Source organism: Phyllobates terribilis, unplaced genomic scaffold, assembly GCF_046119375.1.
Source record: "Phyllobates terribilis strain yellow unplaced genomic scaffold, ASM4611937v1 Scaffold_117__1_contigs__length_5270597, whole genome shotgun sequence".
NCBI classification, from domain to species: domain Eukaryota; kingdom Metazoa; phylum Chordata; class Amphibia; order Anura; family Dendrobatidae; genus Phyllobates; species Phyllobates terribilis.
The window spans coordinates 3154135-3180530 of NW_027362877.1; the positions used below are offsets into that span (position 1 = coordinate 3154135).

The 26396-nt window shown below is 47.0% G+C and overlaps 1 pseudogene; it reads right to left on the bottom strand.

Annotated features, from left to right (window-relative positions):
* The window catches only part of LOC141201509 (uncharacterized), a 68866-nt pseudogene extending 52566 nt beyond the window's left edge, over window positions 1-16300 (bottom strand).
* Between the last annotated feature and the right edge of the window lie 10096 nt (window positions 16301-26396).

A 26396-nucleotide genomic window follows, 5' to 3' on the forward strand; every position in this document is an offset into this window, starting at 1 on the left:
TGGTTTTTGCAGCTCCAGCTGGATGTATTCCTGGGGCCATACGAAGGGCTGCCCATCCGGGCACGTATGTTGGGCGAACAGGTCTTCACCCAGGTGCGGCACTCTTGTTTTTATGGGCGCAGTGGTGGTAGCGGCGCCTGGGTTGCCCAGGCCTTGCGACCAGGCTTGGGGCACTTTGAAAGTAAAGGGCACCGTAAGGACGGCGGCGCCCTGTGTTACTTGGCCCTGCGACCAGGCCGGTGGCTCCGCGGAGGTAGGGGGCGCTGTTGGTATTGCGGCGCCCGGGGGTACTAGGCCTTGCGACCAGGCCGATGGTACTTCCTGCTTGGTCACGCTCGGGGTCGAGGCGTGTGACGTCACAGGGGTCGCGGCTCCCGTTTGAGGCCTAGTCTGCGGCGGTGACGTTGCAGCGACGGGCACGGCAGGGGTTACTTCGAGCTCTGCGACGGGGAGCTGGGGCAGGTACGCGGTTTCCCGGTTTGGGGTAGAGACGTCCCCTTTACCTGCCTCCTTTCGTTCGGCTCCCTTCTCGGCGCCGTCTCCGGCCTTCAGTCCTCCTGCGCCATCCTCAGAGGCGGTCTGTCTCCTCGTCTCGGGTGGCGTGCTCCGCTGACGGGTTCTTGTCTGCTGGGCCATCTCACGGCTCCATTCTGCTAACGTCTCTCGCTGCACCCGGGCCATCCTCCGTGCGAGGCCCTCCAGCGCAGTCTGTGCACACTCCCGATCTCGGGGGAGCTGTGCCAAGACCTCCACTAAGCCTAGTGGGGTCGTTGCTTCTAGCAGGCTCCTGACCAACGGGTCGGTGCTGCTCTGCTCTCCTCCCGTTGTCTCCAGCAGGCCTTCTGGAGTGGCGACCGGCAACAGGCTCCTGACCACTGGGTCGGTGCTGCCTGGAGTGGCGGCCCGCATCAGGCTCCTGACCACTGGGTCGGTGCTGCCTGGCTCTCCCTCCATCTCCGGGTAGGCTCTTTCTGGACTCTGCTCCAGGCTTCTTGTCTCCGGGTGCGCTCTCTCCAGACTGCTCCAGGCGACACCCATCTTTGTTCTCTTGTTCTGTCCCCGCCCACATCGAGGGTGGTCCCGGGGCAACTTTGTGATTGTCAGTTCCAGGGGCAGTTCTCTTACGCTGATGGACACTTCCAGCATCACAGTCTCTGTTGGTGGGCGCGGTTTCCGCTTTTGGCGCCATTCTTCGACCTGGCCCACGATGGGAGGTGGCCTCTTGCCACCCTCTGGCACGCCCATAATGGCGTCCGCTCTTCCAAGGCGGGAAATCTTTGGAAATGGCGGGAATCGTCTCCCAGTGGCGGGAAACTCCATGGATGGCGGGAAAAAGCTGCAAATGGCGGACAACCGGCGGGAAACGACCTGTGATGGGGTCCGTTAGCGGGGACCCTCCGGAACCGGCAGGAGACTTCTTTTTGAGGTAACGGTGTACTTTTCTTCAGGCACGCAGTACCCGGTTGTTGCGGGCACGTAATCCTGCCGACTACGCCAAAGTTGACGCGCCCCCTGGGCCAGTGCTGTTGGGGATACCCGGAGCCGGATCAGATGGGGGTTGTAGTCTCCGAGTGGCTGTGACCCGGTCCGTGCCCAGGGTGTCAAGCTCAGTGTGTGGCAGTCCTTACTGATGTTACTAAAGTTCTTTATGTCGACTACGCCACCCGTTGAATTGCGGTCACTACGGCCGCCGCTGCAGCAGGGTCCGCTGAGGCTGATGGTGTTGGTGCAGCTTAGGTAGTATAACCCCCAACGGGAGGGGTATAGCCTCAGGGGGTCAGGTGCAGAGGATGGTGGTTGTGGAGGTGCAGGGAGGATGGTAATCAGAGACAGTCGGGTTGCGCAGTTCAGGGTTTTTACTTACTGCAGATGTTCCGGTCACTCCGGCCTTGAGTGACCACCCGAGCCGTGCTGCGTCCACCAGGTCCTGGACTCGGCCAACCCCCAAGTAGTTCTGGAGCGTGGTTCTGAGCTCCCGTTCTGTCCTGTCCTCGTCTCTGGCCTTCCCCACCAGGGATCCACCTAAGTCCGGCTCCCTCGGGCCTTCTGTTGGTAAAACCCTGACTCTGGGTTCCCTGACCCTTCGCGTGGTCTGCCTTCCTGGTGGATATGGCGAGGGGTCGTGCCAAAGCTTGACCACGACCTCCGGTTCCTGGCTAAGGATGATTTGCCTCCACCAGCTTGGGATCCGGTACCCTTCTCTGCCAACTCTTCACCCTGTGGTTGTATTTGGGCTCTCAGAGTTCCTTCTTTCTCCCCCTCTGGGTCTTTCGTTCTCTCCTCTCTCACTCTGGGCCTGGGGCTGCTCTGCTCCTCTGCTTTCTTCCACTGCTCTGCAAAGACTTACTGACTGACCTCACTCTGCAAAAGACCCTGATCTAAGATGGTGCCCACCTTATATACTCCCTCTATGTGTGAGCTCAGGTGACCAGCACCCAATGAGCTCCTAGCATTACCCAGACTGCTCCCCCTATCTGCCCCTACACTACTGGGATGGTCCACCCCCCTCCCACTCCAGCCAAGGACAGACTCGGTCGTACCTGCACATTTCTAAGTGGGAGTACCGTTGGTCTGCCCTCCGGAAATGGGATGTGTGTAGTGCATGCAGCCTTCTGAGCTCAGTTCCACACTCCATCCTTACCCGGGAGTGGAATATCACACCTCTGGGTTGAGGTGCAATACCCCTGTAGCAGCCGAATCCTCAGGGTGCTACACTGGCTGTATTTTGGAGGTACATGGGGTGCTGGCTGTATTTGGGGGGTACACGGGGTGCTGGCTGTATTTGGGAGGTACATGGGGTGCTGGCTGTATTTGGGAGGTACACGGGGTGCTGGCTGTATTTGGGAGGTACATGGGGTGCTGGCTGTATTTGGGAGGTACATGGGGTGCTGGCTGTATTTGGGAGGTACATGAGGTGCTGGCTGTATTTGGGGGGTACATGGGGTGTTGGCTGTATATGGGAGGTACATGGGGTGCTGGCTGTATTTGGGGGGGTACATGGGGTGTTGGCTGTATTTGGAGGTACATGGGGTGCTGGCTGTATTTGGGAGGTACATGGGGTGCTGGCTGTATTTGGGAGGTACATGGGGTGTTGGCTGTATTTGGGAGGTACATGGGGTGCTGGCTGTATTTGGAGGTACATGGGGTGCTGGCTGTATTTGGAGGTACATGGGGTGTTGGCTGTATTTGGAGGTACATGGGGTGCTGGCTGTATGCGGGGTACATGGGGTGCTGGCTGTATTTTGGAGGTACATGGGGTGCTGGCTGTATTTGGGGGGTACACGGGGTGCTGGCTGTATTTGGGAGGTACATGGGGTGCTGGCTGTATTTGGAGGTACACGGGGTGCTGGCTGTATTTGGGAGGTACATGGGGTGCTGGCTGTATTTGGGAGGTACATGGGGTGCTGGCTGTATTTGGGAGGTACATGAGGTGCTGGCTGTATTTGGGGGGTACATGGGGTGTTGGCTGTATATGGGAGGTACATGGGGTGCTGGCTGTATTTGGGGGGTACATGGGGTGTTGGCTGTATATGGGAGGTACATGGGGTGCTGGCTGTATTTGGGGGGTACATGGGGTGTTGGCTGTATATGGGGGGGTACACGGGGTGCTGGCTGTATTTGGGAGGTACATGGGGTGCTGGCTGTATTTGGGGGGTACATGGGGTGCTGGCTGTATTTGGGAGGTACATGGGGTGCTGGCTGTATTTGGGAGGTACATGGGGTGTTGGCTGTATTTGGGGGGTACATGGGGTGCTGGCTGTATTTGGGAGGTACATGGGGTGCTGGCTGTATTTGGGAGGTACATGGGGTGCTGGCTGTATTTGGGAGGTACATGGGGTGCTGGCTGTATTTGGGAGGTACATGGGGTGCTGGCTGTATTTGGGAGGTACATGGGGTGCTGGCTGTATTTGGGAGGTACATGAGGTGCTGGCTGTATTTGGGAGGTACATGGGGTGCTGGCTGTATTTGGGAGGTACATGGGGTGCTGGCTGTATTTGGGAGGTACATGGGGTGCTGGCTGTATGCGGGGTACATGGGGTGCTGGCTGTATTTTGGAGGTACATGGGGTGCTGGCTGTATTTGGGAGGTACATAGGGTGCTGGCTGTATTTGGGAGGTACATGGGGTGCTGGCTGTATTTGGGAGGTACATGGGGTGCTGGCTGTATTTGGGAGGTACATGAGGTGCTGGCTGTATTTGGGGGGTACATGGGGTGTTGGCTGTATATGGGAGGTACATGGGGTGCTGGCTGTATTTGGGGGGTACATGGGGTGTTGGCTGTATATGGGAGGTACATGGGGTGCTGGCTGTATTTGGGGGGTACATGGGGTGTTGGCTGTATATGGGGGGGTACACGGGGTGCTGGCTGTATTTGGGAGGTACATGGGGTGCTGGCTGTATTTGGGGGGTACATGGGGTGTTGGCTGTATATGGGAGGTACATGGGGTGCTGGCTGTATTTGGGGGGTACATGGGGTGCTGGCTGTATTTGGGGGGTACATGGGGTGCTGGCTGTATTTGGGAGGTACATGGGGTGCTGGCTGTATTTGGGAGGTACATGGGGTGCTGGCTGTATTTGGGAGGTACACGGGGTGCTGGCTGTATTTGGGAGGTACATGGGGTGCTGGCTGTATTTGGGAGGTACATGGGGTGCTGGCTGTATTTGGGAGGTACACGGGGTGCTGGCTGTATTTCATAGAATCATAGAATGGTAGAGTTGGAAGGGACCTCCTGGGTCATCTGGTCCAACCCCCTGCTCAAAGCAGGATTCACTAGATCATCTCAGACAGATGTCTGTCCAGCCTCTGTTTGAAGACGTCCATTGAAGGGGAACTCACCACCTCTCGTGGCAGCCTGTCCCACTCATTAATCACCCTAACTGTCAAAAAGTTTTTTCTAATATCTAATCTGTGTCTCCTCCCATTTAGTTTCATCCCATTGCTTCTAGTCTTTCCTTGTGCAAATGAGAATAAAGATGATCCTTCTACAATGTGACAGCCCTTGACATATTTGTAGACAGCTATTAAGTCTCCTCTCAGTCTTCTTTTTTGCAAGCTAAACATTCCCAAATCCTGCAACCGTTCCTCATAGGACATGGTTTGCAGACCAGTCACCATTCTGGTCGCTCTTCTCTGAACTTGCTCCAGTTTGTCTATGTCTTTTTTAAAATGTGGTGCCCAAAACTGTACACAGTATTCCAGATGAGGTCTGACCAAAGAGGAGTAAAGACCGATAATGACTTCACGTGATCTAGACTGTATGCTTCTGTTAATACATCCCAGAATTGTATTTGCCTTTTTTGCTGCTGCATCACACTGTTGACTCATGTTCAGTCTATGATCTATTAGTATACCTAAGTCTTTTTCACATGTACTGTTACTTAGCTCTATTCCTCCCATTCTGTATATGCTTTTTTCATTTTTATTGCCCAGATGTAGTACTTTGCATTTTTCCCTGTTAAAAACCATTCTGTTGGTTGCTGCCCACTGCTCCAGTTTATTTAGGTCTTTTTGAATCCTCTCTCTCTCTTCTCTAGTATTAGCTATCCCTCCTAGCTTTGTGTCATCAGCAAATTTAATCAGTTTACCCTCAATTCCTTCATCTAAATCATTGATAAAGATGTTGAACAATACAGGTCCCAGGATGGAGCCCTGTGGTACCCCACTTGAGACATTCATCCAGCTGGATGTGAAGCCATTTACAACCACCCTTTGAGTCCGATCACTAAGCCAGTTATGAATCCACCTAACAGTTGCCTGGTCCATTGCATACTTGGTCATTTTTTCAATAAGGATGGTGTGAGATACTTTGTCAAATGCTTTGCTGAAGTCAAGATATACTATATCTACAGCATTTCCCTGATCCACCCAGTCAGTGATTCTGTCATAGAAGGAAATTAAGTTAGTCTGACATGACTTGTTAGTTACAAACCCATGCTGACTCTGGTTAATCACTTCATTCTTATCCATGTACTTACATACATGTTGTTTAATAATTTGTTCAAAGATCTTTCCTGGTATAGAAGTCAGACTCACCGGCCTATAGTTCCCTGGGTCCACCTTCTTCCCCTTTTTGAAGATAGGAACAACATTTGCTCTTCTCCAGTCTTCTGGGACTTCTCCTGTTCTCCAAGAATTTTCAAAGATTATGGAGAGTGGTTCTAAAATTTCTTCTACGATCTCCTTCAGTACTCTGGGGTGTAATTCATCTGGACCTGGAGACTTGAACTCATTTATGTTAGCTAAATATTCCCTCACAATCTTTCGGTTTACAGATAACTTGGATTCTTCTATTCCTTTTAAAGGACAGTGAAGATCAGTTGATGTTACATTTTCTTTCTGAGAGAAAACAGATGCAAAATAGGAATTAAAAAGTTCGGCCTTCTCAACATCCTCTCTTACCATTTCTCCATTTTCATCCTGTAAAAATCCTATAGCATCTTTGACTTTTCTTTTACTTTTGACATACCCCCAAAATCCTTTTTTATTGCTTTTGACATCTCTTGCAAGCCTTAATTCATTGTCAGCTTTAGCTAACCTGATACGTGCCCTACAGGATCTGCAGACTGCATTATAATCTTCTTTAGATATGCCTCCCTCTTTCCATTTAATAAACATTTCTTTCTTTCTTTTTAGCATGTGTTTAAGTTCTGTGTTCATCCATCCTGGTTTCCTTAAATGCTTCCCATTCTTCCTACTTTTCGGGATTGTTAACGATTGTGCTTTGAGAATCTCATTTTTAAAAATTTCCCATCCTTCCTGGACATTTTTGTCCTTAAGGACATCCAGCCATTGGATCCCTCCTATTCTCTTTCTGAGTCTCTTAAAATCTGCCTTTCTAAAATCTAACCTTGAAGTTTGAGTCTTCACATGTCTTCCTCCTCTAGTTATCCAAAATTCTGTAATAGCATGATCGCTGCCTCCTAGGGTCCCAGCCACCTTTACCTCCTCAACCATTTCCTCCCTGTTTATAAGGATTAGATCCAAAGTAGCAGATCCCCTTGTTTTCTCCCCTACCTTTTGGAAGATAAAGTTGTCAGCAAGAGAGGATAACAATTTGCTTGACCTGTTAGTTTTACTTGAGAGAGATTCCCAACAAATGTCTGGATAGTTGAAATCTCCCATGACCACTACGTCATATTTTTTGGAGAACTTGGTCATTTGATACATAAAGAGTTCATCCATATCTTCAGCTTGCCCAGGTGGCCTGTAGTAAATGCCTACAATGGTGTCCTTTCCGTTGTTCTCTCCTTGTATTCTTACCCAAACAGTTTCCACAGAACTCCCAGTCTCTGAAGCTTCAATCTCTGTGCAGATATTCGCTTTTCTAACATACAATGTGACACCTCCTCCTCGTTTATCAAGTCTGTTTCTTGCAAATAAGTTGTATCCTTTTAGCCTTTTATTCCAATCATGTGTATCGTCCCACCAAGTTTCAGTGATTCCAATGACATCATATTCCTTTTCCTGCATTAGTAGTTCCAATTCTCCTTGTTTGTTGCCCATGCTTTGTGCATTTGTATAAAAACATTTTAGTTTGTGATTGGTTTCTCTTCCTCCCATATTTTTATTATTTAAATTTTTTTGTCTTTGTTCTTCTTTTCCACTTCCAGTAGCAGAGATCTCAATAGTATTTGTCAGCTGTATGGCTTTTTCTGGCCTTTTGCTTCCCTTCCCACATTGTTCTAGTTTAAAGCTCTTCTGATGAGTGTAGCAAGGCGACTTCCAAATACATGTTTTCCAGTCTTCGTAAGGTGCACCCCATCTCTAGCAAGTAGTCCATCGTATAGGTAATTCATTCCGTGATCCAGAAATCCAAATCCTTGTTGACGGCACCATCGACGTAGCCAGTTGTTCACCTGTAGAATCTTATTCCACCTCATTGTTTCATGGCCATCCACTGGGAGGATGGATGAGAAGACCACCTGCGCTCCCAATTCTTTCACTTTCTTGCCTAAGTCTTCAAAGTCACTGCAGATGGTTTCCAGGTCCTTTCTTGCGGTGTCATTTGTCCCCACATGTATTAGCAGGAATGGGTAGTGATCTGTAGGTCTGAAGAGTCTTGATATCCTGTCAGACACATCTTTAATTTTTGCTCCTGGAAGACAGCACATTTCTCTTGAGGTTATGTCTGGTCTGCAGATAGCGGCCTCTGTTCCTCTTAACAGGGAATCCCCCATGACCACCACTCTCCGTTTTTTCTTCACAACATTCTTCTTTCTCCATCCAGGAGGATTCTGAGGGCTTACAAGGTTATTCATTGCTGGCAAAGTCTTATCTTGCTGTATTTCTTCATGGTTCTCCTGTGTGAGAGCCTGGTACTGGTTCCTGAGCAGTATGGGTGCTGACTGCCTCTCGATCCTCCTGCTTCTGTGGGTCACATGCTTCCATTCCTCTGTTTCCTCAGGTGCAGTTCGAATTTCTTCTCTTTCTGAATCATGAAGAGATAATTCTGCTCTGTCTAAGAACTCTTCACCTTCCTTAATGATTTTCAAGGTAGTTAACCTCTCTTCTAGATTTCGCAACTTTTCCTCCAACAGGGACACAAGCTTGCATTTCTGGCATGTGAAGTCTGGCTTTTCCACTGGCAAGTCTGTGAACATGTAGCAGGATATGCAGCTCACCAAATGGCTCCTGGACTCTTCCATGTTCTTATTGTTAATGCTCTGAAAACAGTGAAAAAAGCTTTTCAGCTCCAACAGCCAAAATCCAGTGTTCTTTGAGCTCGCGGAGACTCTTCACTTACCCCAAAATGCAGTGGGAATATGCAAATTATCTCCTCAGGACTCCTCCCCTGGTTTACCGATGTCCTCTTTTCAGCTCCAACAGCCAAAATCCAGTGTTCTTTGAGCTCGCGGAGACTCTTCACTTACCCCAAAATGCAGTGGGAATATGCAAATTATCTCCTCGTCCATGAGTCTCCCCGTTGTGGTGGTGTATTAGCTGCGTGATTATGCAGACTCTTCTGTGGTATGTCTTAATGAGAAAAGATGCATACTACCATGTTTCAATCCATGCAGAAGCTGAAAAATTCCTGAGAGTGGCCCTATCCATAAACTAGAGAATCAGACATTTTCAGTTCAGGGCCCCGGCCTTTTGGTCTGTCCATGGCTCCGAGAGTATTTACAAAGATCATAGTGGAGATGACAGCGAATCTTTGTGAACAGAACACCCTAATAATTCCATACTTAGACTATTTCCTGACGGTAGGCAGATCACTAGAACCCTGCATACAGGGATGGTGGATCGGCACTCCGTTAGCGTGGTGCACGTGGAGTAGAATATGCAGAAAGGAAGTAATTCCCGGCACTCACGTATTCAGTGAATAATTGCTCACTAGATCGCTCACTCAGCTGCACACGGAGGTAGACACAGGTACGCTTTCTTTATATCTCTTGTTGGTTTATTAGAATGTGGCATAAACCAACATTGAGTCAATGAAAATAAAACAGCCCTTTGGGCAAAACGGGAAAACAAAAAAATAAATTGGTCACGCAAAACACAGTCCTTGTGTTAGCAGGGGTCCACCTGCTCAGAGTCTAGCAACTCCACAAGGTTCAGGTCAGCTCAACACAAACATGTCTGGAGTTTGCCTCCCCAGACTTACTGAACAAGTAATGCCTCAGCAGACCTTGTATTTAGACCCCAGACCGCACCTTCAGGTGGAGATATGGAGAACAACCTCCCGCCCGCTCTATGGTTGTTCTTATAAAAACATACATTTTACAAGTGGTGACTTAACCCTTCTCAGCAAATAATATGCTGAAGGAAACTTAACGGCTTTATTTCACTAAAGCTAATGGCCTCAGGAAAACATATCTCCCCTCCAGCACTTTACCAGTGACTTTGTCACATCTTTTATTTCATTGCCAATTCCAGTGGACATTTCAGCCCGTCCCAGGCTTTTTTCTGCAATGCAGTCATCATACAATCACTAGTTTATAAAGGATTACACCTCAGAAGTGACATCAGATGTAAAACAAAAAACCGCCTACCCGATATAATTCTTCATGCATGAATCCCGTATAACATAATTTATTTTTTATTTTATGTATTTTTTGAATTATTATATTATTCACGGCTACGTAGATGTTATTACATTGAATATAATTAATCAAAGCTATATTGATGAATCATATACTACTATACAGAAAGTTTATTCCTTAGAATATTATAGTGTATCAAATCTATTCTATTAGTTATTTTTAAATTAATCCTCTATTAGATTTATTTCTATTCAATTTACTAATATGAAGCTGAAACATGATTATCTCATTATATTATTATTATTATTATATCATACGTAAATTATCTTATGAAAATAACTTCCACTTGGACTGTGTCGAGTATCATCATTGAGATTACATCAAGTAGGGATTCATCAATATTAAAGCAGCGCAACAATGTTGTCTAAAACAAAGAAATACCGTATTTTTCGGACTATAAGACGCACCTAGGTTTTAGAGGAAGAAAATAGAAAAAAAATGTAAGCAAAAAATGTGGTCATGATGCCCTGTTAAGGGGGAGGGGGTCTGCTGCTAACCCTGTTATAGGGGTAATGTCCCCCAATTCTGTTAATATTCCCCATCCTGGTCTGTATGGCCCCCTCCTTCCTGTTATACGTGGCCCTCATCACCATCCGGATATGCATGGCACCCCTCATCCCCATCCTGGTCTGCATGGCACCCTAATCTGCCCACTCACTGACGGGGCCCACCGCCCACTCACTGTCGGGGCCCTGGCCGCATCTTCGGCACCTGTTCAGTGACGCAGGCGCTGCTTGATTGCCGGCACTCCCCCAGACATGGCCGCGCGCTGTGCGGCTGTGTCTGCTAGTAATGACACGGCAGGGTCGACGGCACTGCACCTTTAATTGTGCTTGTGTGTCGCCCCTGCCGCGTCATTACTAGCAGACACAGCCGCACAGCGCGTGGCCATGTCTGGGGGACTGCCGGAAATCAAACACTGTCGGAGGTCCTGCACAGATGGGGGGGAGCGGCCCGGATCCGACCCCAAGTGGGCCCCTCTGATGGTCCAGGGCCATGATGTCTGTGACACGCCGGGGGCCCTGCACTGCCCCATACCTGAGGAGCTGCTGGACAGGACACTGGACCGGGGACAGGTGAGTGAGGCTTCCCCAATCCCCATATTAAAAATATTTGTAATGGGTCTGTGTGAGTGCATGTATGTGAATGTCAGTGTGTATGACTGTGTATATATATTTGTCTGTTTTATATATGTTTTTAAGAATTTGTGTAAAAATGTGTGTATGTCTGTATGTGTACATATCTGTGTACCATGTGTGCGTGCATGCTCGTGTCTGCGTACCGTGTGTGTGTGCGCATGTCTGCGTACCGTGTGTGTGTGCGCATGTCTGCATATGTGAAGGATGAGGTGGCAGGCTGGGCCCTGTGTACTATATATATATTTCTCCGCCGTATCTGTGCATCATGAATCGTGTATGTGTTAAAAGGGCCCACTGAGAATCTTTCACCCGGGGCCCAGAAAAACCTGGAGCCGGCCCTGTAGGCACCCCTCATCCTGGTAGGCATGGCACCCCTCATCCTGTTATGCATGGTCCCCCTCATCTTGGTATGCATGGCATCCCTCATCCCTCTTTCTGGTATGCATGACACCCCTCATCCTGGTATGTGTAGCATCAGCGTCTCTGCTCCCTGCCAGGCAGAGACGCCGTCCCTCTCACCGCCGCGCTCCCTGCCCGGCGTCCTCCAGCGCTCCTCTTCCTGCTTCTGCCGGCACGCGCAGCTTCCCGGGCACTGTGCTTAGGGCGCACGCGCTCCCTCCCTCTTAAAGGGGCCGTGCGCGCCGCCCTAAGGAGTCCCCGGCCAATTGCCGGAGGTCCTCCCATATATAAAGCACCTCCTCCAATATGGAGGTGCCCGAGCAATAGTTGATGCACAGTGTACTTACCTCTGCTTCAGCCCTCAGGTCCCGCTGCTAGCCTAACTACTAGTCCTGCCCGCCAGCCCGACTATCAGTCCAGTCCGCCAGCCTGACTACTCTCCAGCCCGACAGTCTGTCTTCCGTCCAGTCCACCAGTCTGTATATGGGCTTTGCCCACCTGCTTACCTGGAAGCACCTGCCTGTTACCTTTCAGCCTACCTGGAGGCTCCTGCTCGTCACTTGCCGTGACCACCTGTCTGCCTACCTGGAGGCTCCTGCCCGTCACTTGCCGTGACCACCTGACAGCCTACCTAGAGGCTTCCGCCTGTCTCTTGCCTTGACCACCTGACAGCCTACCTAGAGGCTTCTGCCTGTCACCTGCCGTGACCACCTGACAGCCTACCTGGAGGCTCCCGCCTGTCGCCTGCTGTCTCTGCCAGTTCATCTACCCGGATCTCTCGTCAGCCTGCCTGCTGTGCCCATCTGCAGTATCGGTCAGTCTCAGCCATCTGACACGTGGGAGTCACCTGCTCTCTTACAAGGTCGTTCCCAGAGTAGCACCTGGTCCCTCTGCTCGGTCCCTCCCTGGTCACGGAGTCGTTAGCCGTCGTACGACCTTGGTCGGTCCGAGTTGATACTTAGTTACGCCCCTCTGGGTCCCTCCTTGTACCGCAGCACAGAGGTTCCACCATCCGGATCCTTAACAGTATGTATGGCACCCCTCATCCTAGTATACAAGGCCACCCCCTGATCCCCATCACGCTGCACACACAAAAATAAACAATTATAATCACCTCCTCTCTCCTCCCGCGCTACGTCCCACTCTGCTGTTGACACTCTCACTATGAAAGGCGCGCATTGCGTCCCTGCCATGTGCCCTCACAGTGTGAGATGCTGTTCTGGAATAGTTACTGCTCCCTGCGCCAGAACTGTGTGTGTGGAGCAGTGACCATTAACTCACACGGTACCTGCAGCACAGCTCCTGCTGCGGACGGCAGTCTTTGTGCCCACTATTAAAGACCATGAATATTCACTACAACCCATGGGAGTGGATTTTGGTGAATATTCATGGTCTTTAATAGCGGGAACACAAACCGGACAGCGGCAGCAGGAGCCGCACTGCGGCTACAGCGTGCGCGTTTTTGAGGAAAATTAATATTCATTGTTCTCAACGCCCATGGGCGTGTGGAGCAGTGACTATTCATTTTCTTTAGCAGCGGGCACAGTGTAGGCTGCAGCAGGCAGCTGCTGCCTCCTGTGCCCCGCCGCCGCTCCCCCCACACCCCTCACCACCCACAGCCATAGGTATATAGTACGGGGCACAGTTCGGACTATAAGACACCCCCACTTTCCTCCAAAATTTTGGAGGAAAAAAGTGCGTCTTATAGTCCGAAAAAATACGGTATATTTTTTAATCACAAACAAATTTAAGGTAAAAATAAAAGATAAAATTTCATATATTGCGACTCATTTCATAACCTTTATTAATACATTCAGGGATAACGTTTTTACATTATGTATCCAATACGCCTCACTTCGGAGGAGCATTGTCTTTATATTACCACCCCTCCTAGGAATTATAGGAATTATCACCTGTTCCAGCTCTTGGTATTTTAATTGTGCGATAGTATGTGGTTTTTTTTTCTGAAAATGTGCTGGAAGAGGTAATGGCAATACCAATAAAGGTAATATCTCCGCACCTTATTGTGGATTTGTGCTTATTAATCTTTGCACCAACTGATTGCGTGGTTTCTCCACTATAAGCTAAACCACAGGGACATTTTATCATATAAATCACGTTATTGGAGAGGTAAGTAAAAAAAACCTTTTCTTTTTCGTGGTTGTCCAGTTTGAGAGTCATAAAAAAAAAAAATTCTCCTTTAGCAACATTATTACATTGGAAACATCCCAAACATGGATATGTACCGTTTTTTCCTACTAGAAATAAAAGTTTGTTTAGATTCTCTCTTTTCACTACCTAGGTCCGCACGCATTAATTTATCTTTAATATTAGTCAACTTTTTGTTACAAATCAATGGGAGATTCTCAAGCTGTGATATCTGAGGATACGCATGATGTCAGATATGCCGATGTTTTTTAACAATATGATCAACTTTTAAATTGATTGGATGATAATCCCTGACAAAAGGTATCCTGTGTGATAATGCACTTCTAGATCTTTTATTAGACAGAGAATCCTCTTTAACTTTCTCTAACAGGTGGCGTGGATAACCTCTCGCCATAAAATCATGTCGCATTTCAGTACGTCTCTGTTCACAAAGAGATGGTTTGGACACAATTCTGCGTATCCTTTGTAACTGTGATTTAGGGATAGCCCTCTTAAGAGAATAAGAGTGCGCACTTTCAAAGTATAAAACACTATTTTTGTCTGTATTTTTTTTTTATATATATAAATCTGTATCCAGACTATTATCATTTTTAATAATTGATGTATCAAAAAAAAAATTATTCTTCCCAAATCGTTTGTCGTGGTAAATTTTAATTCATCCCAAATATTATTCAGATATTTTTCAAAATCTTGCATTGCCTCTAGTGTGGCCCCTCCCATATGCAAATGACATCGTCAATATATCTCCCACGTTTTCACGTGTGTTTGAAAATAAAGTATGTTTGTATATAAATCGTTCTTCAAAGAATGCCATATATGCATTTGCATATGGGGGGGCCACATTAGCACCCATCGCCAAACCCCTCCGGTGACAATAGAAAGTGTCCTGAAAGAGGAAATAGTTCTCATTGAGGACTAGAGTCCAAAAAAAAACGATAATGCAATCAATTTGGAAGTGTGTAAATTCATTTCAATTCAAAATCCAATGGATCGCCTGAAGTCCCTTGTGATGTTCTCTAGAAGTGTATAAATTAGCTCCATCAATGGTAACTAATATAGTATCATCTCCACTATCATCAATCATTTTAATTTTTTTCAAAAAAATCTTTAGTATCCAGAAGAAATGCTTTTGTTTTTTTTATATTAAAAGTGTGAGGAGGATCCTTTCCAACATGATTGATAACAGGGATAATACCGAGTTAGTTGATGCCACAATTGGCCTGAGGATCAATTAAGGTTGTATGCACCTTTGGCAGTATATAAAATACAGGTGTAAGGGGATCTGTCTTCACAAAAACTGCGCTAATTTATCATCAATAATACCCAGGTTTTTATATTTATCAATCATGTTGGAAATTTTCCTCTGAATTTTGGGCAAGGGATCATGGTTCAGTGGTACATAGGTCGTCTGATCTGACAATTGTCGCAAGATTTCTTTTTTTTATATTTGTAACGATCCATTACCACCACTGAACCACCCTTGGCTGCCGGTTTAATTTCGATCGAATCGTCATGCCTTAAAGAAGTCAATGCTTGTCTCTCTCTAAAACCCAAATTCATTCTTGGATAAGGACCACTTTGTCTATCTGCATACGTGAATTTTGGGTGGAGAGAAAAAGCTTCTTTGTCTTAATCCCAGTTCAGATGCAGTAAAGCATTTCACCTGTAATACAGGTAAAGTGCGCGCAGGTGTAATCACATTTGAAAAATACGTTTTAATCTGACATTACGGAGAAACTTAATGTCCAAATCAATTTGAAATGTATTAAGTTTGGACATAACAACAAATGAAAGTCCTTTCTGCAATACCTGCATCTGAATTGCAAAAAAGTTTTTGATGAAATGTTTATAACAAGGGACCTGAGATCTTGTTTGCATCGCAGGTGTAGCTGTGTCGGTGATGGCGACCTGCTCTCCTCCTCTTCTTGTGATGTTCTGCTTCTTTGTTCTCACGGAAAAAGGACGTGGATTCCTCCAGGATCCTGAGAACTCCCTGCTAGATTCAGATGAATAAAAATCATTCCTAAAACATTGTCTGGGATTTCTAATCCTATTGAAAGTTTGCTCTCGCCATCTATAAACTTTATTAGAAAGATAGTCTTCAGTGTCACGAGTAAATTTCCTTCTTTTTCTCTCTTGTAAATCCTTTCAATGAATATCCAGAACAGAATTACAAAGATTCCTTCATAATGGAAAGTTTATCAGATTTCAAACAGGAGGTTAATTGCTCTTCAATATTAGCACTCTGAACTTTAAGGTCAGCGATGGCTTTATGCAATCTGTCAATTGTTAGTAACATCAAATCCATAGAGCATTTATTAAGCACTTGCTCAAAATCATCGCAGAATATATTATCTTCTGAAAACAGCGTCGAACGTAGGTTAAACCCTTAAGTCCTGCTGTATTTTCTTTTCTCGATAATATTCTACAAGTGTTTCAGCATGCAACTCGTATGAAATCAACCTCTTAGTTTCCCCTCTCAAAGTCCCGTCTTTTGAACTCACTTGTTGGGATTTTCAGGAAATCTGTTGATATTGTGGATTGCGCCATAATTCTAGCGGCTTCTTCCTAATTGAAAATCCGACTTGTTGCAGCGATGGTGAAAAATGTGTGCTCGTATCCCAATATGAATACAGGGATGGTGGATCGGTGGTGGTGGTGCACGTGGAGTAGAATATGCAGAAAGGAAGTAATTCCCGGCACTCACGTGTTCAGTGAATAATTGCTCTTTTATTTCATTGCCAATTCCAAAGGATGTTTCAGCCTGTCCCAGGCTTTTTTCAACAATGCAGTCATCATACAATCACTAGTTTATATTAAATTAGATTAGATTAGATAAATCACATTATTATTATTTATTATTATAGCACCATTAATTCCATGGTGCTTTACATGTTTAAAAGGGATATACATAGCAAACAACAAGTACAATAATTGGAACAAAAACAAGTCAGCGACTGGTACAGGAGGAGAGAGGACCCTGCCCGCGAGGGCTCACAATCTACAAGGGATGGGTGAGGATACAGTAGGCTGATCGTGCAGCAGTGTGGTGGAGCAAGGGTTACTGCAGGTTGTAGTCTTGTCGGAACAGGTAGGTCTTCAGGCTCCTTTTGAAGGTTTCCACGGTCGAAGAGAGTCTGATGTGTTGGGGTAGAGAGTTCCAGAGTAGACGGGATGCACGGGAGAAAACTTGTATGCGATTGTGGGAAGAGGAGATAAGAGGGGAGTAGAGGAGTAGAGAAGGAGATCTTGTGAGGATCGGAGGTTGCGTGCAGGTAAGTACCGGGAGACTAGGTCACAGATGTATGGAGGAGACAGGTTGTGGATGGCTTTTTATGCCATGGTTAGAGTTTTGAACTGGAGTCTCTGAGCTATGGGGAGCCAGTGAAGGGATTGACAGAGAGGAGAGGCCCGGGAATAGTGGGGGGACAGGTGGATTAGCAGCAGAGTTTAGGATAGATTAGAGTGGCAGAAGGGAGGCTACAGAGCAGGAGGTTGCAGTAGTCGAGGCGGGAGATGAAGAGGGTATGCACTAGTGTTTTTGAAGATTCGTGGTTCAGGAATGTGCGGATCCGGGAGATATTTTTGAGCTGGAGTCGGCAGGAAGTGGAAAGGGCTTGGATATGAGGTTTGAAGGAGAGATCAGAGTCAAGGGTTACCCCAAGGCAACGAGCTTGCGGGACTGGGGAGAGTGGGCAGCCATTGACTTTGATAGATGGGGGGTTGAGCGAGATGGTGGAAAGATGATGAATTCAGTTTTATCCACATTAAGTTTTAGAAATCTAGAGAAGAAAGATGAAATAGCAGACACACATTGGGGGATTCTGGTTAGTAAGTAGGTGATATCAGGTCCAGAGAGGTAAATCTGTGTGTCATCAGCATAGAGGTGATACTGAAAGCCGTGAGACTCTATGAGCTGTCCCAGGCCGAAGGTGTAGATGGAGAAGAGCAGGGGTCTTAGAACTGAGCCTTGGGGAACACTGACAGATAGGGGGAGAGGTGAGGAGGTGGTGTGGGAGTGGGAGACGTTGAATGTCCAGTCTGTTAGGTATAAGGAGATACAAGATAGGGCCAAGTTTGTGATGCCAAGAGATGAGAGAGTCTGTAGTAGGAGGCATAGTTGGATTATAATAAGGGCAATCTGGGCTACCGCCTGGGGCCCGGGCCTCCAGGGGGCCCATGGCCAATTTCCCCTCATTATAATGTTTTCGGCAGAGGGGGACCGCACTGTGCCTTAGACGCTGGCATCAGGGAGACAGACACGCCCCCTGCACGCTGTGTGCTGCGTCTCCAGAGCTGACGTCACACAGCGGCGCCTGGAGCTCATCAGCCTGCCGGAGAGCAGCATCAGCCTGCCGGAGAGGAGCATCAGCCTGCTGGAGAGGAGCTCCTGCAGCAGACCTCAGTGGATGACGGTAAATATGAGGATTGAGGAGGGGGCTGCAGGACGCTGCTCTCCTCCTGATGAGTTCACACAGATCCCTTAGTGTCAGGTCTGCAGACGCTCTGCTGGGGCTCTGTGTGACTTATTGCTGGAGTCTGACCTTTGCTGCAGATCAGGTCACTCTGAGTCATTGGCTCAAGCGTCACCAATCCTGCAATAAATCACACTGAGCCCCATTTGAGCATCCACAGACATCCATACAGGATCTTGCACTGACTGATCAACCCTGAACCTACAGGACATCACATACTATACTGCTCCATATATAATATGTGAGGTCCTGTGTGCAGGTCCAGGTGTGATCAGTACAGTGTATATCCCTGTACAAAAAATGTCATCCAGTATACAGATTAGTGTATGGTATACTGTGGTACAGACATCAGATGGGATATAACAATGTGCATAGTATATAATATCTGATGCCTGTATCACAGTATATCATACTAGCTATTGAACCCGTTCTACTCCCGGGTGGCAAGCTTTTTTATTAGTATATGCTCCTCCATCCTGGTTCCCCATCCTGGTATATACTCCCCCATCCTGGTATATACTACCCCATCCTGGTCCATGCCCCCCCTCCCCATCCTGGTATATACTACCCCATCCTGGTATATACTACCCCATCCTGGTCCATGGCCCCCCCCTTATCCTGGTCCCCCATCCTGGTATATGCTCCCCAAGCCTGCTCCCCCATCCTGGTATATACTCCTCCATTCTAGTGTATGCTTCCTCATCCTGGTATATGCTCCCCCATTCTGGTCCATGCTTCCCCCCCCTCCATCCTGGTATATGCTCCCCCATCCTAGTCACCCATCCTGATATGTACTCCCCCATCCATAAATAAATTTTAAAAAAAAAGGTGCTTTTCCACCTCTCCACTGCAGCGCATCGCCTGCGTTATTTCACTAACAATTGCGCCGGAATCGGCACCCACGCATAGCGCGATATCCATTTTAATTATAATGAATACGATTGTGCAGAGTGTATTCAACAAAATGCCGCCAGAATACGCGCATGCGCATGCCACGCTGTCCATTTTGTTGAAGACACTGCATATTTGTCTTCACTAAAATGCCGCCAAAAATCGCGCTATGTGCAGGCGCCGATTTTGGTGCCACACTCTTCCCCCGACCTCTCCAGAGATGACCGGACTGAACAAGTATGTGTTTAAGGTGCTGGAGATCGCGGTATGCGCTCAGTGCTTATGCACACCGCGATCTCTGGCTCCACACTCCTCTTCCCTGTCTGGGATGTGGATGCGTCTTTCTGTCTGCGGCCGGACTGTGCAGATATTGCACTGGCGCAGTCTATAGAGGCTTCTGACAGAAGGAAACTTCCCTGATTGTACTATAGATACCAGTCATGTATTGTCATATAGACTGTACAGGGCCATACGTAGGGGAATCGGGGGGGGCACGTGACCTGGGTACATTCGTCAGGGGGGCGCCTTCGGGCCACCTCATGCGATGGTCAGAGGTGTCTCCCAGGCAGCTGCATTTTGCATTCGACCATTCTCTGAGCTGGCTGTGGAACTGACAGTCGATCAGAGTAGGGAGCTATGTACGGGCTCATACTGTATATAGGGAGCTATGTGGGGGCTCATACTGTATAAAGGGAGCTATGTGCGGACACTTATTGTATATAGGGAGCTATGTGCGGGCACTTATTGTATATAGGGAGCTATGTGCGGGCTCTTACTGTATATAGGGAGCTATGTATGGGCTCTTACTGTATATAGGGAGCTATGTGCAGGCACTTACTGTATATAGGGAGCTATGTGCGGGCTCTTACTCTATATAGGGAGCTATGTACGGGCTCTTACTGTATATAGGGAGCTATGTGCGGGCACTTATTGTATATAGGGAGCTATGTGCGGGCTCTTACTGTATATAGGGAGCTATGTGGGGGCACTTATTGTATATAGGGAGCTATGTGCAGGCTCTTATTGTATATAGGGAGCTATGTGCGGGCACTTATTGTATATAGGGAGCTATGTGCGGGCTCTTACTGTATATAGGGAGCTATGTATGGGCTCTTACTGTATATAGGGAGCTATGTGGGGGCTCATACTGTATAAAGGGAGCTATGTGCGGGCACTTACTGTATATAGGGAGCTATGTGCGGGCTCTTACTGTATATAGGGAGCTATGTACGGGCTCTTACTGTATATAGGGAGCTATGTGGGAGCTCATGCTGTATAAAGGGAGCTATGTGCGGGCACTTATTGTATATAGGGAGCTATGTGCGGGCTCCTATTGTATATAGGGAACTATGTGCAGGTTCCTATTGTATATAGGGAGCTATGTGCGGGCTCTTACTGTATATAGGGAGCTATGTATGTGGAGGCTCATACTGTATAAAGGGAGCTATGTGCGGGCTCTTACTGTATATAGGGAGCTATGTGCGGGCTCTTACTGTATATAGAGGGCTATGTGGGGGCTCATACTGTATCTAGGAGGCTATGTGGGGGCTCATACTGTATGTAGGTGGCAGTGCGGGGGCTCATACTGTGTGTAGGGGGCTGTGTGTTGGCTCAAAATGTATGTATACGGCTGTGTAGGGGCTCATACTGTATCTAGGAAGCTATATGGGGGCTCATACAGTATATAGGGGGATGTCAGCATACTTAAAACTGCTCAATATTATGTCATACAATTAATATTATTTTTTATTATTTTATTAATATTATTAATATGGAGCAGAATTAATTTCAGCCTATTGGTTCGGCTTCCACAACAGTCATGGTCTCTCTTGTGGCCCCTTGGGAAAAATAATCAACCACCGCTGCTCTATTCTGTATAGCGCTATGTTATGTATAGTGCTGTACATAATGGAAAAAATTCCGTAATTTTCCGTCTACAGATGTGATCAAAGCATCTGTGTGTTACTCACATGACCTATCACATGATCTATCAAAAGGGATCATGTGACATGTCACGTGATACATCAGGTGCCCAGGGGGGGGCCCACGCCTTCTAAACTGCCCGGGGCCCTGACTACTCTTAATCCACCCCTGGTAGGAGGGAATGGTCTACTGTGTCAAAGGCAGATGACAGGTCCAGAAAGAGAAGGGCAGAGTAGTGTCGCTTGGATTTGGCGGTCAGTAGGTCGTTGGTGACTTTAGTCAGGGCAGTTTCAGAAGAATGGTGCGGTCGGAAGCCAGATTGGAGGCGGTGAAAGAGGGAGCAGGAGGAGAGGTGGGAGGACACCTCAAGATGGACGTGTTGTTCCAGTAGTTTTGAGGCATAGTGGAGAAGTGATATGGGGCGATAGCTAGACAGAGAGGATGGGTCAAGGGATGGATTTTTGAGGATGGGTGTGATCGAGGCATGTTTGGAGCATGAGGGGAAGACACCAGTTGCTAGTGACAGGTTGAAGAGGTGGGTTAGGGTTGGGATGAAGACTGCAGGTTTGGGATGAGGTGGAACGGGATTGGGTCAAGTTCACAGGTGGTGAGATGTTACTTGGAGAGGAAAGTTGATCTTCTGTGATGGCGGAGAAGCTGGTTTTGGAGGAGGAGAGTTGAGTAGATATGAAGAGGGACTGTGGGGACTTATGGCATTATATGAAATTTTATCTAATAGAGGAGGATTAATTTAAAAAGAACTAATAGAATAGATTTGATGCACTATTATATTCTAAGGAAAAAAACTTTCTGTATAGTAGTATATGATTCATCAATATAGCTTTGATTAATTGTATTTAATGCAATAATGTCTATGTAGCTGTGAATAATCTAAAAAATATATATAGTTTTGTTTTATGTATTTTTTTAATTATGTTATACGAGATTTATGCATAAAGAATTTTATTGGGTAGGTCGTTTTTTTGTTTTACATATGATGTCACTTCCGAGGTGTAATCCTTTATAAACTAGTGATTTTATGATGTCTAGTAGATGTGATCAGAGTCTTCGTTACAGGATCCATCGGTCGTGATCGGTGACGTCTTGTAGATGTGATCGGAGCCTTAGTTACAGGCCCATCGGTCGTGATCGGTGACGTCTTGTAGATGTGATCGGAGCCTTAGTTACAGGATCCATCGGTCGTGATCGATGACGTCTTGTAGATGTGATCGGAGCCTTAGTTACAGGATCCATCGCTCGTGGTCGGTGACGTCTTGTAGATGTGATCGGAGCCTTAGTTACAGGATCCATCGGTCGTGTTCGGTGACGTCTTGTAGATGTGATCGGAGCCTTAGTTACAGGATCCATCGGTCGTGGTTGGTGACGTCTTGTAGATGTGATCGGAGCCTTAGTTACAGGATCCATCGGTCGTGGTCGGTGACGTCTTGTAGATGTGATCGGAGCCTTAGTTACAGGATCCATCGGTCGTGGTCGGTGACGTCTTGTAGATGTGATCGGAGCCTTAGTTACAGGATCCATCGCTCGTGGTCGGTGATGTCTTGTAGATGTGATCGGAGCCTTAGTTACAGGATCCATCGCTCGTGGTTGGTGACGTCTTGTAGATGTGATCGGAGTTTTAGTTACAGGATCCATCGGTCGTGGTTGGTGACGTCTTGTAGATGTGATCGGAGCCTTAGTTACAGGATCCATCGGTCGTGGTCGGTGACGTCTTGTAGATGTGATCGGAGCCTTAGTTACAGGATCCATCGGTCGTGGCCGGTGACGTCTTGTAGATGTGATCAGAGCCTTAGTTACAGGATCCATCAGTCGTGGTTGGTGTCATTTTGTCGATGTGAGCCTTAGTTAAAGGATCCATGTCACGACACAGCTGTCAGGTGACTAGGGATCAGGGGCTCCTATCCTGACCCTAACACTAGGGGGCGCCCTAGCTCACCCTATTCCCCGGGATACCTCTGAAGGTGAGGATGCCGAGGCCTCCACCCTCGCTCTAACTCCTGAGTTAGCCCTCCGCTTGTTCTCCCCCACTCAGGGAAGAGGGGCGCTACTGTGCACCCACCCGACAAACAGGGCAGCACAGACAGGGATAAACAGAAAACTCCAGGCACACAAAATATTCTCTCATGGGGAGCAGTGACTATTCCGGCACAGAGTGGGACACAGCGCTGGAGGAGAGAGGAGGTGAGTGTAATTGTTTATTTTTTTTCTGTGAAGTGCTGCGAGGATCACGGGGTGCCAAGCATACCAGGATGAGGGTGGCCATACATACCAGGAGTCGCACTACAGGCACAGTGTTCCGGCTATTAAGGAAAATGAATGTTCACTGCTCCTGAATATTCATTTTCTTTAGTAGCGGGCACAGTGTAGGCTGCTGCAGGCTGCTGCCTCCTGTGCCTCACTACTCCGCCGCTGTCGCTTCCCCTACATACCCCACCACCCACAGCAACAGTATTTATGTATATCGGACTATAAGACGCACCCCCCCCACTTTCCTCCAAAATTCTGGTGGAAAAAAGTGCGTCTTATAGTCCGAAAAATCTGGTAATTTATTTCAGTTCTTCAATACAAAAGTGAAACTCATATATTATATAGAGTCATTACACACAGAGGGATCTATTATATAGAGTCATTACACACAGAGTGATCTATTATATAGAGTCATTACACACAGAGGGATCTATTATATAGTCATTACACACAGAGTGATCTATTATATAGAGTCATTACACACAGAGGGATCTATTATATAGAGTCATTACACACAGAGGGATCTATTATATAGAGTCATTACACGCAGAGTGATCTATTATATAGAGTCATTACACACAGAGGGATCTATTATATAGAGTCATTACACAGAGGGATCTATTATATATAGTCATTACACACAGAGGGATCTATTATATAGAGTCATTACACACAGAGTGATCAATTTCACGTGTTTATTTCTGTTAATGTTGATGGTTATGGCTTACAGCCAATAAAAACACAAAAGTCATTATCTCAGTAAATTAGAATACTTTATAACAACAGCTTGAAAAATGATTTTAAAATCCGAAATGTTGTCCTACTGAAATGTCTGTTCAGCAAATGCCCTCAATACTTGGTCGGGGCTCCTTGTGCATCAATGCGGCAATGTGGCATGGAGGCGATCATCCTGTGGCATGGAGGGATCAGCCTATGGCCCTGCTGAGGTGTTATGGAAGCCCAGGTGGCTTTGATAGCAGCCTTCAGCTCGTCTGTATTGTTGGCTCTGGTGTCTCTCATCTTCCTCTTGATAATACCCCATAGATTCTTTATGGAGTTAAGGTCAGGCGAGTTTGCTGCCAATCAAGCACAGTGATACTGTTGTGTGTAAACCAGGTATTGGTACTTTTGGCCGTGTGGACAGGGGCCAAGTCCTGCTGGAGAATGAAATTTCCATCTCCAAAAAGCTTGTTGGCAGAGGGAAGCATGAAGGGCTGTAAAATGTCCTGGTAGACGGCGGCGCTGACTTTGGTCTTGATAAAACACAGTGGACCTACACCGACAGATGACATGGCTCCCCAAACCATCACTGATTGTGGAGACTTCACACTAGACCTCCAGCAGCTTGGATTTTGGCCTCTCCACTCTTCCTCCAGACTCTGGGACATTGATTTCCAAATAAAATGCAAAATTTACTTTCATCTGAAAACAACACGTTGGACCACTGAGCATGAGTCCAGGTCTTTTTCTCCTTGGCCCAGGTAAGACGCTTCTGGCGTAGTCTATTGGTCATGAGTGGCATGACACAAGGAATGCGGCACTTGTAGCCCATGTCCTGGATACCTCTGTGTGTGGTGGCTCTTGAAGCAATGACTCCAGCAGCAGTCCACTCCTTGTGAATCTCCCCCACATTTTTGAATGGCCTTTTCTTAACAGTCATTTCAAGGCTGCGGTTATCCCGGTTGCTTGTGCACCTTTTCCTACCACACTTTTTCCTTCCACTCAACTTTCCATTAATATGCTTGGATACAGCTCTCTATGAACATTGAACAGCCAGCTTCTTTAGCAATGACTTTTTGTGGCTTGCCCTCCTTGAGTGTGTCAATGACTGCCTTCTGGACATCTGTCAAGTCAGCAGTCTTCCCCATGATCGTGGAGCCTACTGAAACAGACTAAGGGACATTTTATACGCTTAGAAAACCTTTGCAGGTGTTTTTTGTTAATTATTTTAATTTATTGAGATAATGACTTTTGTGTTTTCATTGGCTGTAAGCCATAATCATCAACATTAATAGAAATAAACGCTTGAAATAGATCCCTCTGTTTGTAATGACTCTATATAATATATGAGTTTTACTTTTTGTATTGAAGAACTGAAATAAATTTACTTTTTGATGATATTCTAATTTTGTGAGAAGCACCTGTAGATGCAACCACAACCCCTTTTTGAAGTATAGGAACCGGTTCACAATTATCTCCACCTCCAGGAAAACAGCGAGATAAGGCATCCGCCTTAATGCCCTTGTTCCCCAGCCTTTACGTGACAGTGACAAAAAAGTTAAACCTGGTAAAGAATAACGCCCATCTTGCTTGTCTGGGCGTTAGACGTTTTGCAGACACTAGATATACCAGATTCTTATGATCCGTGATTAGCATAACCGGATGAAATGTCCCCTCCAAAAAATGACGCCACTCCTCAGAAGCCCACTTGATTGCCAACAGTTCTCTGTTACCAATGTCATAATTTCTCTCAGCGGGCGACGTCATTTACCAGGACACGCACCCTGCGACAAAACAGCCCCCACCACCACTTCAGACGCGTCAACTTCTACAATGAATGGCTGAGTGACGTCAGGCCATATGCGAATCGGCGCAGATGCAAAACACTCCTTTAGGGTATTAAATGCCTCCCTGGCTGGACTGGACCATTTAGAATAGTCTGTCCCTTTCCTGGTCCTATCCGTCAGAAGTTTGGCTACTACAGAAAAGTTTTTGATGAACTTGCGGTAGTAGTTGGCGAAACCCAAAAACCTTTGTAACGCCTTTAAATCCTCAGGACGCTTCCAATCCAGTACCTCCTGAATTTTTGCCGGATCCATGCGAAAACCGGTGGACGATAAAATATAACTCGACTTTGACTTCCGGGTCAGGCCCTGGCTGAGAGGCGATAAGAAGAAATAGCTCCGCAGCCCCGGCAGATTTCACCCCCTCAAAGCAGTAAAAACTGTTAAGAAAACATAGGATCAAAAGCACAGAACAGTGAGAAGCAGATTAACCAGCCGATGGAACGTTATCTCCTCCGCAGCAGTAAAACCCCGGTGAGTGGTATGACGGGAGATTCAGGAGATATCCAAAATGGACACCAATGAAGA